The sequence below is a fragment of the Hyla sarda genome, chromosome 9 (genome assembly GCF_029499605.1).
Source record: "Hyla sarda isolate aHylSar1 chromosome 9, aHylSar1.hap1, whole genome shotgun sequence".
NCBI classification, from domain to species: Eukaryota; Metazoa; Chordata; class Amphibia; order Anura; family Hylidae; genus Hyla; species Hyla sarda.
Genome location: NC_079197.1, coordinates 159,706,692 through 159,719,984, shown reverse-complemented (window position 1 = coordinate 159,719,984; position 13,293 = coordinate 159,706,692).

Sequence of the window (13,293 nt, the reverse complement as noted above, 5' to 3'; positions counted from 1 at the left end):
CTTCATATCCCGACCTCCTATTCCGTCCTCATATCCCGACCTCCTATTCCGTCCTCATATCCTGTCCTCATATCCCGACCTCATATCCGTCCTCATATCCCGTCCTCATATCCCATCCTCATATCCCGACCTCCTATCCTGTCCTCCTATCTCAACCTCATATCCCGTCCTCATATCTCGTCCTCATATCCCGACCGCCTATCTCGACCTCATATCCCGTCCTCATATAACCGACCTCATATCCTATCCTCATATCCCGTCCTCATAGCCCGACCCCATATCCCGTCCTTATATTCTGTCTTCATATCCCGTCCTCATATCCCATTCTCCTATCCCGTCCTCCTATCTCGACCTCATATCCCATCCTCATATCCCGTCCCGTCCTTATGTCCCATCCTCATATCCTGTTATTTCCATACATTTCCCATAGATTTGCATGGCACTTTAAACAAAAAACCCGACCCACACATACACATATACATACACACACACACACACACACACACACATACACACACACATACACACACACATACACACACACATACACACACATTGGGGGAGATTTATAGAAACCTGTGCAGAGGAAAAGTTGACCAGTTGCCCATAGCAACCAATCAGATCGCTTCTTTCATTTTCAGAGGCCTTGTTAAAGATGAAAGAAGCGATCTGATTGGTTGCTATTGGCAACTCAGCAACTTTTCCTCTGGGCAGGTTTTGATAAATCTCCCCCATTGAGTTTTATATATATATATATATATATATATATATATATATATATATATATATATTCACAAGACTTCACCACGGAGATTGAAGTGCTGGCACTGCTCTCCCTCTATGTACTCTCCCTTAAACAGTCTAAATGCGTACTCTAGCAGCGTATCTTCGTGCGGTGGTGCTCATGTACTGCGATAGCAATAGGATGAATGCAACTCCAAACAATCAAGAAGAAAGTACAGGCAACTCACCATATAGTAGTAACTTCGTGTTTATTTCTGGGACATGCAGGTAAAGCGGCTCCACGCCACACCGGGATGCCGAACACTAGTGCGTTAACCGTTAACACGGTTAATGCACTAGTGTTCGGCATTCCGGTGTGGCGTGGAGCCGCTTTACCTGCATGTCCCAGAAATAAACACGAAGTTACTACTATGTGGTGAGTTGCCTGTACTTTCTTCTTGATTGTTTGGAGTTGCATATATATATATATATATATATATATATATATATATAATGCAGACTGGCCAGAAGGATTGATCAATTTGGGTCTCAGTGCTAAGACCCCCACCTATTGCTAGATATAGCCGTGTCAGTGCTCATTGCTGAAGAGGGACTCCATATAGTCTATGAAGCCTGTCATCTGAAAAGTAATGAATTGTGCACTGAGATCGGGAATGAAGTGCGCTGCCAATGCGCTATCTATTGTTTGGTGGGGGTCTCAGCACAGACATTCCGACCAGCCAAAACTTTTGACATGCATGAGATGTAAAAAGTTTTTTTTTTATTTCAGCAATGCCAAAAGGGGTTTTCCAGCCTGTATAAATTGATGGTCTATTCTCAAGATAGGCCCTGACTTTTAGATTGTCAGGGGGTCTTACTACCCCTGCAAATCAGCTTTTTGGGGCTGCAGTACTCACTAGAGCGCCGCAGCCTCTTCATCGTTTACTTGCTCTGGACCTTGCATTGCTGTACTATTTGTATCAGTGGTGCACGTACTGTAGTATTGTCCCATTCAATTGGGAGATAAAAGTATGAGGATACAAGGATGAGGACAAGTAAACATTTAAAGGGGTTCTCCACTGCCCTGTCTTCCGGAACTCCGCTCGCAGCATCCAGAAGTTTATTACTCTGGACGCTATGTGCGGGATTCACGCTGTCGCGCCCCCTTCCCATAGACTGTCGTTGAGGGGGCGGGGGTGACGTCAGGAGGGGGCGGGCGTGACGTCAAGAGGGGGCGGCCTCGAACACAGAAGCCGGCACACAACATCCGGAGTAATAAACTTCCAGACGCTGAGAGCGGATCTCCGGAAGACGGGGCAGTGGAGAACCCCTTTAAAGGGGTACTCTGGAGGAAAACATAATTTTCAAATCAACCGGTGCCAGAAAGTTATACAGATTTGTAAATTACTTCTATGTAAAAATGTTAATCCTTCCAGTACTTATCAGGAAGTTGTGTAGATCGTTCCAGTCTTTTGCCACCTGTGTCCGTCACATTGGAAAGACTACACAACTTCCTCTGGAGCAGTTGATAAGTACTGGAAGGATTATGTTTTTTAAATAGAAGTAATTTACAAATCTGTATAACTTTCTGGCACCAGTTGATTTGCAAAAATACTTTTTCTCCAGATCACTCCTTTAAGAGATTACGCCAATAATGATTGGAGGGGAACTCCAGAGTTACAGAGGTGTTATAGACTCCTTAAAGGGGGTTATACAGCCTGTAAAAAAAGATTGTATATACTCAGTATAGGCCATCAATATAGCTCAGCGGAGAGTCCGACTCCTAGCACCCCCACCCCCTGTTTGAAGGGACTTGGACACCTGCCCATCCTGAGGATAGTCCATCAGTGTTTACTAGCTGAATAACATCTATAGAGGGTCTATAACACTTCTGTAATAATGGGTTTTCCCTTAAAGGGGTACTCCGGTGGAATACTTTCTTTATTTTTTTTAAATGAACTGGTGCCAGAAAGTTAAACAGATTTTCAAATTACTTCTATTAAAATATCTTAATCCTTCCAGTACTTATTAGCTGCTGAATACTACAGAGGAAATTATTTTCTTTTTGGAACACAGTGCTCTCTGCTGACATCATGACCACAGTGCTCTCTGCTGACATCTCTGTCCATTTTAGGAACTGTCCAGAGCAGCATATGTTTGCTATGGGGATTTCCTCCTACTCTGGACAGTTCCTAAAATGGACAGAGGTGTCAGCAGAGAGCACTGTGCTCGTGATGTCAGCAGAGAACTCTGTGTTCCAAAAAGAAAATAATTTCCTCTGTAGTATTCAGCAGCTAATGAATACTGGAAGGATTAAGATTTAACTTTCTGGCGCCAGTTGATTAAAAAAATAATAATGAAAAAAAGTTTTCCACCGGAGTACCCCTTTAAACCCATTGTTGCTCCGCTATAAAGGGAAAGGTTCTTCTATATAAAGTCATTCCAGTTGTAGCGATCATCAACGATCAAATATTCGCTTTGACCCATATGGGAAATTCTCAGCCGAAATTTGTTAAATGCTATTATTGTGACAAAAAATGGTTTACTTTACTAAGCACTGAACTTATTTGAACCATTATTTAGCAAACAAGTGGTTAGAGCCACTAAGATTAAAGGGGTATTCCCACCAGACCATATTGTGTATCCATTCCAATTTTGAGACCACACCGGCATTCCAACGTGACTGTTGGCAACCAAAAAAGAGTAGATGTAACTTTAAAGGGGTACGCCGCCCCTAGACACCTTATCCCCTATCCAAAGGAGAGGGTATAAGATGTCTGATCGCGGGGTCCTATCCCCGCGATCTTGGCTGTAACACCCCAGATATCCGGTGCACGGAGCAAACTTCGCTCCATGCCAGATGACTGGCGATGCGGGTGGAGCGTCATGACGTCATGACCACGTCCGCTCATGACATCACGGTCACGCCCCCTCAATGCAAGTCTATGGGAGGGGGCGTGGCGGCAGTCGCGCCCCCTCTCATAGACTTGCATTGAGGGGGCGTGGTCGTGATGTCACGAGCAGTGCGTGACTGTGATTTCATGAGCCTCTGGTGCTGCACCCGATGCTCTAAACGAACGCCGAGTGCAGCAAGGAGATCGCGGGGGTCCCGTCCCTTTGGATGTGGGATAAGATGTCTAGGGGCGGAGTACCCCTTTAATGGTGCTATATAGGGCATATCTATAGAGTCCACTGCAGAACGACAGCAACTACTGTTCTTGGATTACATTGTGTTTTTCGGTGCGGTGACCTCCTTTAAGTTGGAGACTTGGGTACTTTTTAGGATCTCCATCTTTCCAGCCAAGTTCTCAGCATCGTTTACAGTAGACCAGCGTGTTTTGCTGAGTTTACGCTGTAAATGTCTCTTCTATCATGTCGATACTCATCACCACTAAAATAGTCAGGGAAAAAGCTGTTCCCTCACTTGTGCTTTGTGAATAGTGACAGGTTTCCTTTTTTAAGATCACCAGGGTCCCAGTAAAGTTCCCCCCAACACTGCATTATCTTAACCTGCCTATGGGGGCACCATTATACTATTTGATATTAAAAGGGTATTCTAGGATTTTTTTTTATTTGACTTATAGCCATTGTAGTTCATAATACAGTGTCTGTACCTGTGTTTCATGGCTGGTCTTGCAATTCTTATATGATTTTTGCCCCGATGTTTATTTTTAAAACCATACAAAATAAGTGTCATCTCAGGTTTTCCCAGGTTGCAGTGTGGCCCAAGACATTACATCACTAGTCAGGTGATGACAGGGAGCCTGTCCTCCTTCAATGGGTGGAGGGATCGCTGGCTGGGAAAGAGATCATTCTGCAACTAATTTATATTTTTGCAACAGCTGGAAGCACCCTGGTTAGAAAACACTGGTCTTTTGCATGGAATGCAGCTTATTTGAGTTTCAATGGGTGGGGTGGCTGATGTGTGGGAGGGAGGAAAGTGACCTCACACTTACAAACAAGGAACTATGGAATTTGAAGAAGGAAACTCCAACAGGAAATACTAGTTCACAAAAAGATAGCCACAGCGTTATGGTAATCTCACAACATAGCCATTTAGCCCCAAGACAAACACAAATCCTTCCTAAGCAAGTCCATTACTGTCTGTCAGGTACATACTAAAATCACCTTCTGGTGGAGAACCCCTTTAAGTGACTTCACCTGGTGCATTGGTCTCCAACCTGTGGCTTTTGAAAAACTGCAACTTCCAGCATGCTCGGCTGATGAGAGTGACAGTTTTGCTAAAGCAAGGGAACCCCAGGTTGGTGAAAGGACCCCAGAACAAACTTATAATAGGATTCCCTATCTAGAGAAATTAATGGGATCCCCAAACAGATATGTAGCTTACGATAATACAGTATTGGAGCATGTTTACTGGCACCTCCGAGATCATGTCTACTGGCACCTTCAAGATCATGTCTACTGGCACCACCAAAATCATGTCTCATTGCACCTCCAAGATCATGTCTACTGGCACCATCAAGATCATGTCTACTGGCACCATCAAGATCATGTCTACTGGCACCTCCAATATTATGTCTACTGACCCCTCCAAGATCATGTCTACTGGCACCTCCAAAATCATGTCTACTGGCACCTCCAAGATCATGTCTACTGGCACCTCCGAGATCATGTCTACTGGCACCTTCAAGATCATGTCTACTGGCACCACCAAAATCATGTCTCATTGCACCTCCAAGATCATGTCTACTGGCACCATCAAGATCATGTCTACTGGCACCATCAAGATCATGTCTACTGGCACCTCCAATATTATGTCTACTAACCCCTCCAAGATCATGTCTACTGGCACCTCCAAAATCATGTCTACTGGCACCTCCAAGATCATGTCTACTGGCACCTCCAAGATCATGTCTACTGGCACCTCCAAGATCATGTCTACTGGCACCTCCAAGATCATGTCTACTGGCACCTCCAAGATCATGTCTACTGGCCCCTCCAAGATCATGTCTACTCACACCTCCAAGATCATGTCTACTGGCACCTCCAAGATCATGTCTACTGGCACCTCCAAAATCATGTCTCATTGCACCTCCAAGATTATGTCTACTGGCACCTCCAAAATCATGTCTCATTGCACCTCCAAGATTATATCTACTGGCACCTCCAAGATCATGTCTACTGGCACCTCCAAGATTAGGTCTACTGGCACCACCAAAATCATGTCTACTGGCACCTCCAAGATCATGTCTACTGGCACCTCCAAGATCATGTCTACTGGCACATCCAAGATCATGTCTACTGGCATCTCCAAGATCATGTCTACTGGCACCTCCAAGATCATGTCTACTGACCCCTCCAATATTATGTCTACTGGCACCTCCAATATTATGTCTACTGACCCCTCCAAGATCATGTCTACTGGCACCTCCAAAATCATGTCTACTGGCACCTCCAAAATCATGTCTACTGACCCCTCCAAGATCATGTCTACTGACCCCTCCAAGATCATGTCTACTGACCCCTCCAAGATCATGTCTACTGACCCCTCCAAGATCATGTCTACTGAAAGTTTTTTCCTGCATTCTTAAATATGTCCCCTGTGATATCCTATAACCAATCGTTGGTTTTGGCGCGGTATCTTACTTGACGGTCACATCTTTATTACGATGGTCGCAGTAGGATGGCCGCTCTTACACGTGCGCTCCCCACTTCCCTCACCCGGGCCGGAGCAGCCTGTCTTCATCCTCTACCGTCTCGTCTTCTGTCTTTTTCCTGTCTCTTTGATGAGCGCTATGTAAACCGTCCATTGTTTGGAAAATAATCACACAAGCGCCGTAGTAAATAGTTCTCTTATTTATTGCTCTGAGATCCTTTTGCCCGACAAGATCCGTCCCAGGAGGCCCCACAGATTATTTGATTTTTATGCTTTTCATCTGTTCTTCCACAAATTTATACACAACAGCAGTTTCCATTTCTGTCTATATTGCACCTATACTGTTCATCCTGATCTTCCTGGTTCCTGGATAGAATGCCATGCTTGCTAAACTACTCTTCTTTAGATATAGAATTTAAGATTATTATGGAGATGTGTCTTACGCTCCTATAGGCCAGTGTTTCCCAACCAGCTGTTGCAAAACTACAACTTCCAGCATTGCCAGACAGCCATTGGCTGTATTTCCCAACCTGTGGGCCGCCAGCTGTTGCAGAACTAAAACTCCCAGCATTCTCAGACAGTCGTTGGCTGTGTTTCCCAACCAGTGTGCCTCCAACTGTTGTAAAACTACAACTCCCAGCATGCCCGAATAGTCATTAGTTGTGTTTACCAACCAGTGTGCCTCCAGCTGTTGCAAAACTACAACTCCTAGCATGCCCGGACAGCCTTCAGCTGTGTTACCCAACCAGTGCACCTCCAGCTGTTATAAGACTACAACTCCCAGCATGCCCAGACAGCCACCGGCTGTTTTCCAGTCAGTGTGCCTCCAGATGTTGCAAAACTACAACTCTCAGCATTCCCGGACAGCCATTGGCTGTGTTTCCCAACCAATGTGTCTCCAACTTTTGTGAAACTACAACTCTCAGCATGCCTGGATAGCCGTTGGCTGTGTTTCCCAACCAGCTTGCCTCCAGCTGTTATAAAACTACAACTCCCAGCATGCCGGGACAGCCGTTGGCTGTGTTTCCCAACAAGGGTGCCTCTGGCTGTTTCAGAACTACAACTCTCAGCAAACGTCTGTCCGGGCATGCTAAAACTTGTAGTTTTGCAACAGCTGGAGGCGCACTGGTTGGGAAACAATACTCTTTTCACCCAGCAAGTTCCTAAAGGACAAATCAACTCATCCCCATTTACTTCAATGGAACTGAGCTGCAATACCAAACAAAAACTGAGGACAGTTGGGGTGCTGTTTTTTGGAAGAAAGCACTACTGTTTTTTTTTTCTAATTCTAGTTAACCCCTTTAGGGTAGGTTCACATGTACAGGATCTGCTGCATATTTTCTGCAGGTGATTTTGCCACCCATTGAAGTCAATGGGTAGCAGAAAATATGCAGAAGATCCTGTATGTGTGAAAATACCCTTAAAAGTGAATGCGTCATGTAAATTTCTTTTTTTTTTTTACTGCCGGATACTGAAATATGTTTATTTTATGTTTACTATACATTATTATGGGGTAGGCCCAATTGCATGAGCTTCTGCTGTGCTCTGTTAACAACGTTTAGGAATACCCTTTGTACATAGGCACAATAGTCTGGAGCTGACCCTAATGACTTGTATGGGAGAGGTTTCTAGGCATGCTCTGTCACCTGTGCAGAAGTCACTGTGCAGGGAGAAGGGGGGGGGGGGGGCTGAGCTGTGACCAATATCTATTGTAAAAGGCCTGATCCTATATTATCTATATACTGGTATATATATTTTAATTGTAATCATGTGATGATAAGGAGGTCACTACTGAAAAGTTTATTATTGGGCTTAGTAGGCAGAATGAACAGCTTATTATTAGGCTTAGTGGCCATAATTAACAGCTTATTGTTACGCTTAGTGACCAGAATGAACAGATTATTTATAGGCTTAGTGGCAAGAATGAAGAGCTTACTATTTGGCTTGGTGGTCAGAATGAGCAGCTTATTATTAGGCTTAGTGGTCAGAAAAAAAACTGCTTATTACTAGGCTTAGTGGCCAGAATGAACAGCCTATTATTAGGTTTATTGGCCAGAATGAACAGCTTATTATTCGGCTTCGTGGCCAGAATGAACAGCTTATTATTATGCTTAGTGGCCAGAATAACCAGCTTATCATAAAGGCTTAGTGGCCAGAATGAAAATCACAAGATTCTTATTTTATGAAATACAGATCATAAAATGGAGATTTAGGGGGGAAAAAAACATTACCAAAAAATCTTTAAAAATATGTTTAACATAAAAAACTTGCTTTAAACATCAGGTTCTAAAGTGACATTTCCTTTAAGAAGAGGTGCTAGAGCAGTGTTTCCTAACCAGTGTGTTTTCTGCCAAAGGCTGTCCAGGCATGCTGGGAGTTGTAGTTTTGCAACAGCTGGAGGCAAACTTGTTAAGAAACACTGTACTAGAGTAAAAAGTGCATCATGTGTCACACTGGGTTCACTTACTATTCAGGAATGTGGGAAAGTTGGATGCTTGCCCAGTAGGAGCTGTAAAGGTGGCCATTTTGATTGTGGACTGCTTTCCTGCAAAGGACTTTTTGTGAGAAGAATATGACTCAACGCTCATGAAATGGTTTTAGCTATACAATGTATATGCATGGTTTATTTAAATGATTTTAAGGCTTAAAGGGGTACTCCACTGCCCGAGCATTCGGAACATTTTGTTTCGAACGCTCGGTCCGGGCTGCAGGGGTCATGACATCATGGCCAAGCCCCTCTTGAAGTCTCACCACACCCCCTCAATGCAAGTCTATGGGAGGGGGCGTGGTGACTGCCACGCCCCCTCCCATAGACTTGCATTGAGGGGGCATGGCGTGCCGTCATGACAGGCCTGGCCGTGATATCAAGACCCCCGCAGCCCGGACCCTGTTCTCTACATGTTCTTCTTTAATCTTCACTTTTTCCTATTTTTGGGTGACATTTTGGGGGTTTCAGAACCAATTACCAGGTTTCCATAGGGTTATGATTACTTGATTTTGTAACACGAGGGACCACCGTATTGCCATTGCTTAGTATTTAACACATTCAACGTATCAAAACCTGTCCAGAGGAAAAGTTGCTGAGTTGCCCATAGCAACCAATCAGATCGCTTCTTTCATTTTTGAAAAGGCCTCTGAAAAATTAGAGAAGCGATCTGATTGGTTGCTTTTGTGCCTTTATTCTGACACTGTATTGAATTACAAGTATATGTTTACCTTACTTTTAGAGACTGTTTATGCCTCTATATACCTTTTTTTCTAACCAACTTTTGGGGTATTGTATAGTATCACCTCCTACACTATTCCATGTAGTTTTTGCATCATCAATTCACCATATTACTTCTCGCTCGATACTTATAGGCTAAAGGAGAAAAAATGGAGTCCCCCAGTGCAAATCCTGATGAAGAAAACGAAACGCGTGTCGGGTAGCAGTAAGGGAATACATTTCATCCTTTAGCATGTCAGTGTATGGTGAGAAATGACATGGTGAATTAATTATGTAAAAACACATAAAATATGTGACCTTTTTTACGTAACTTAACTTACGTAACTTGTAGCCTCTGGGTCCCAATGTAAAAACTGTAACAGGGCTGTGTCTAATGTGCATCATTTATAATACTGATCTTTTCTTATAGGGCAGAAGTGCCTTAAAGGGGTACTCATTTTTTTTCAAATCAACTGGTGCCAGAAAGTTATACAGTGGGGATCAAAAGTTTGGGCACCCCAGGTAAAAATTTGTATTAATGTGCATAAAGAAGCCAAGGAAAGATGGAAAAATCTCCAAAAGGCATCAAATTACAGATTAGACATTCTTATAATATGTCAACAAAAGTTAGATTTTATTTCCATCATTTGCACTTTCAAAATTACAAAAAACAAAAAATTCACGTCTGCAAAAGTTTGGGCACCCTGCAGAATTAATATCTTGTACTGCCCCCTTTGGCAAGTATCACAGCTTGTAAACACTTTTTGTAGCCAGTCAAGAGTCTTTCAATTCTTGTTTGAGGTATCTTTGCCCATTCTTCCTTACAAAAGTCTTCCAGTTCTTTGAGATTTCTGGGCTGTCAGTCAGACACTGCTCTTTTAAGGTCTATCCATAGATTTTCAATTATGTTGAGGTCAGGAGATTGTGAAGGCCATGGCAAAATCTTCAGTTTACGCCTCTTGATGTAATCCCCCGTGGATTTCAAGGTGTGTTTTGGATCATTATCTGTTTGTAGAAGCCATCCTCTCTTTAACTTCAGATTTTTCACAGATGGCATCACGTTAGCATCCAAAATTTGCTGACATTTTATTGAATCCATTTTCCTTCTACTCGTGAGATGTTCCCTGTGCCACTGGCTGCAATACAACCCCAAAGCATGATTGATCCACCCCCATGCTTAACAGTTGGACAGAGGTTCTTTTCATTTAATTCTGTTCCCCTTCTTCTCCAAACGTACCTTTGCTCATTCCGGCCAAAAAGTTAAATTTTAACTTCATCGGTCCACAGAACTTATTTCCAAAATGCATGAGGCTTGTCTATATGTTCATTTGCAAATTTCAAATGCTGATTTTTGTGGTGAGGACGTAGAAGAGGTTTTCTTCTGATGAGTCTTCCATGAAGACCATATTTGTACAAGTATCTCTTTATATTGGAATAGTGTACCACAACTCCAGTGTCTGCCAGATCTTTCTGGAGGTATTCTGCAGTTAAACGTGGGTTTTTAATTGTTTTTATAACAATCCTTTGAGGTGTTCTGTCTGATATTTTTCTTGGTCTTCCAGATCTTGCATTACCTTCCACTGTTCCTGATGACTGCCATTTCTTAATTACATTCGGAACAGAGGATATTGACATCTGAAAACGTTTTGCTCTCTTCTTATAGCCTTCTCCAGCTTTGTAAGCGTCAACTATTTTCAGTTTCAGATTTCTAGACAACTGCTTAGAAGAACCCATGGTGCTGATTGTTGGGGCAAGGTCAGATGAGTCTGGGCATTTAAAACCTTTGAGATTGACATCACCTGGTCTTCCCAGATGATGATTGAGAACAATCCATGACACTGGCAGGTCTCAGCTTTGCAAAGGGGGCAGTGCATGCTATAAATTCTGCGGGGTGCCCAAACATTTGCAGACGCCATTTTTTTGTTTTCTGTTATTTTGAAAGTGTAAATGATGGAAATAAAATCTAACTTTTGTTGACATATTATAAGAATGTCTAATCTGTAATTTGATGCCTTTTGGAGATTTTTCCATCTTTCCTTGGCTTCTTTATGCACATTAATACAAATTTTTACCTGGGGTGCCTTTGATCCTTTTGATCCCCACTGTACAGATTTGTAAATGACTTCTGTTTAAAAATCTTAAACTTTCCAGTACTTATCAGCTGCTGTGTACTACAGAGGAAGTTCTTTTCTTTTTGAATTTCCTTTCTGTCTCACCACAATGCTCTCTGCTGACACCTCTATCCATGTCAGGAACTGTCCAGAGCGGGAGCAAATCCCCATAGCGAACCTATCCTGCTCCGGACAGTTCCTGACATGGACAGAGGTGTCAGCAGAAAATTTCAAAAAGAAAATAACTTCCTGTGGAGCATACAGCAGCTGATAAGTACTGGAAGGATTAGGATTTTTAAATAGAAGTAATTTAAAAATCTGTTAAACTTTCTGGCACCAGTTGATTAAAAAAATATATATAAATGTTTTTCACCGGAGTACACCTTCAATTCTGCAGTGCGACTGCTACCCCTGCATCTCCCATAGTTACACCCCTGGTGTCATTAGTAGTGTTGAGCGGCATAGGCCATATTCGAATTCGCGAATATTCGCGAATATATGGTCGAATATTCGTCATATATTCGCGAATATTCGCACATTCGTTATCTCCTTGTTTCATTTTCGCATATGCAAAAGTTCGCGCATGCGAAAATTAGCACATGCGAAAATTCGCATATGCGAAAATCCGCATATGCTAATTTTCGTATATGCGAATTTTCGCACGCCAGTCTCACACAGTAGTATTAGAGCCTTCTTTACACCACACAAGCTGGAAGCAGAGAGGGATGATCACTGTGATGTGTACTGTGAAGAAAAAAAAAAAAAAAAAAGAATATTCGTAATTACGAATATATAGCGCTATATTCGCGAAATTCGCGAATTCGCGAATATGCGATATTCGCGAATAATATTCGAATTGCGAATATTCGCGAGCAACACTAGTCATTAGTGCTATAGGTTTATGTGTTATACATAGTCTGCTGAGCACATAATAAAGTACTGCTGGTGGCGTGTAGGTATTTATTTACATACAGTACAATGCCTAAAGGGACAGAGAGGTTGAGCTGTCAGTGACTTGTATAGCTGGTTTTATTTACCCCATGGGCAACCCAGTCCTGTGCCTAAGAAAGCTGCCTGGTTATTTTGCTGCCCACTTATATGCAATGATGTATGGTATAGTGGGTTGCAGGTATATATATATATATATATATATATATATACACACACACACACAAGGAAAAGAGTCAGCACTCGAGAGTCCCAATACGTCTGCAAGTGTCCTTCCAGCTTGCCACTGCTGGATCAAGCAAATTCCATCCCAAGTGAAGACACCAAACTGCAGTGGCATAAGGGTGAATAAAGTGGCAGGAGTTTATTGCACCAAGGACATGTTTGCATGCATGTACTTGTTGGTGCAATAAACTCCTGCCACTTTATTCACCCTTATGCCACTGCAGTTTGGTGTCTTCACTTGGGATGGTGTGTGTGTATATATATATATATATATATATATATATATATATATATATATATATATACATATAACAGGGGGTGCAGAAGTAGCAGGTAGCAGGGTGTTCAAACCAGAGTGCCTCCAACTGTTGGAAAACTATAACTCCCAGCATGTCCGGGAATGCTGGGAGTTATAGTTTTGCAACAGCTGGAGGTACACATGTTGAGATAAGGGTTGCCACCTG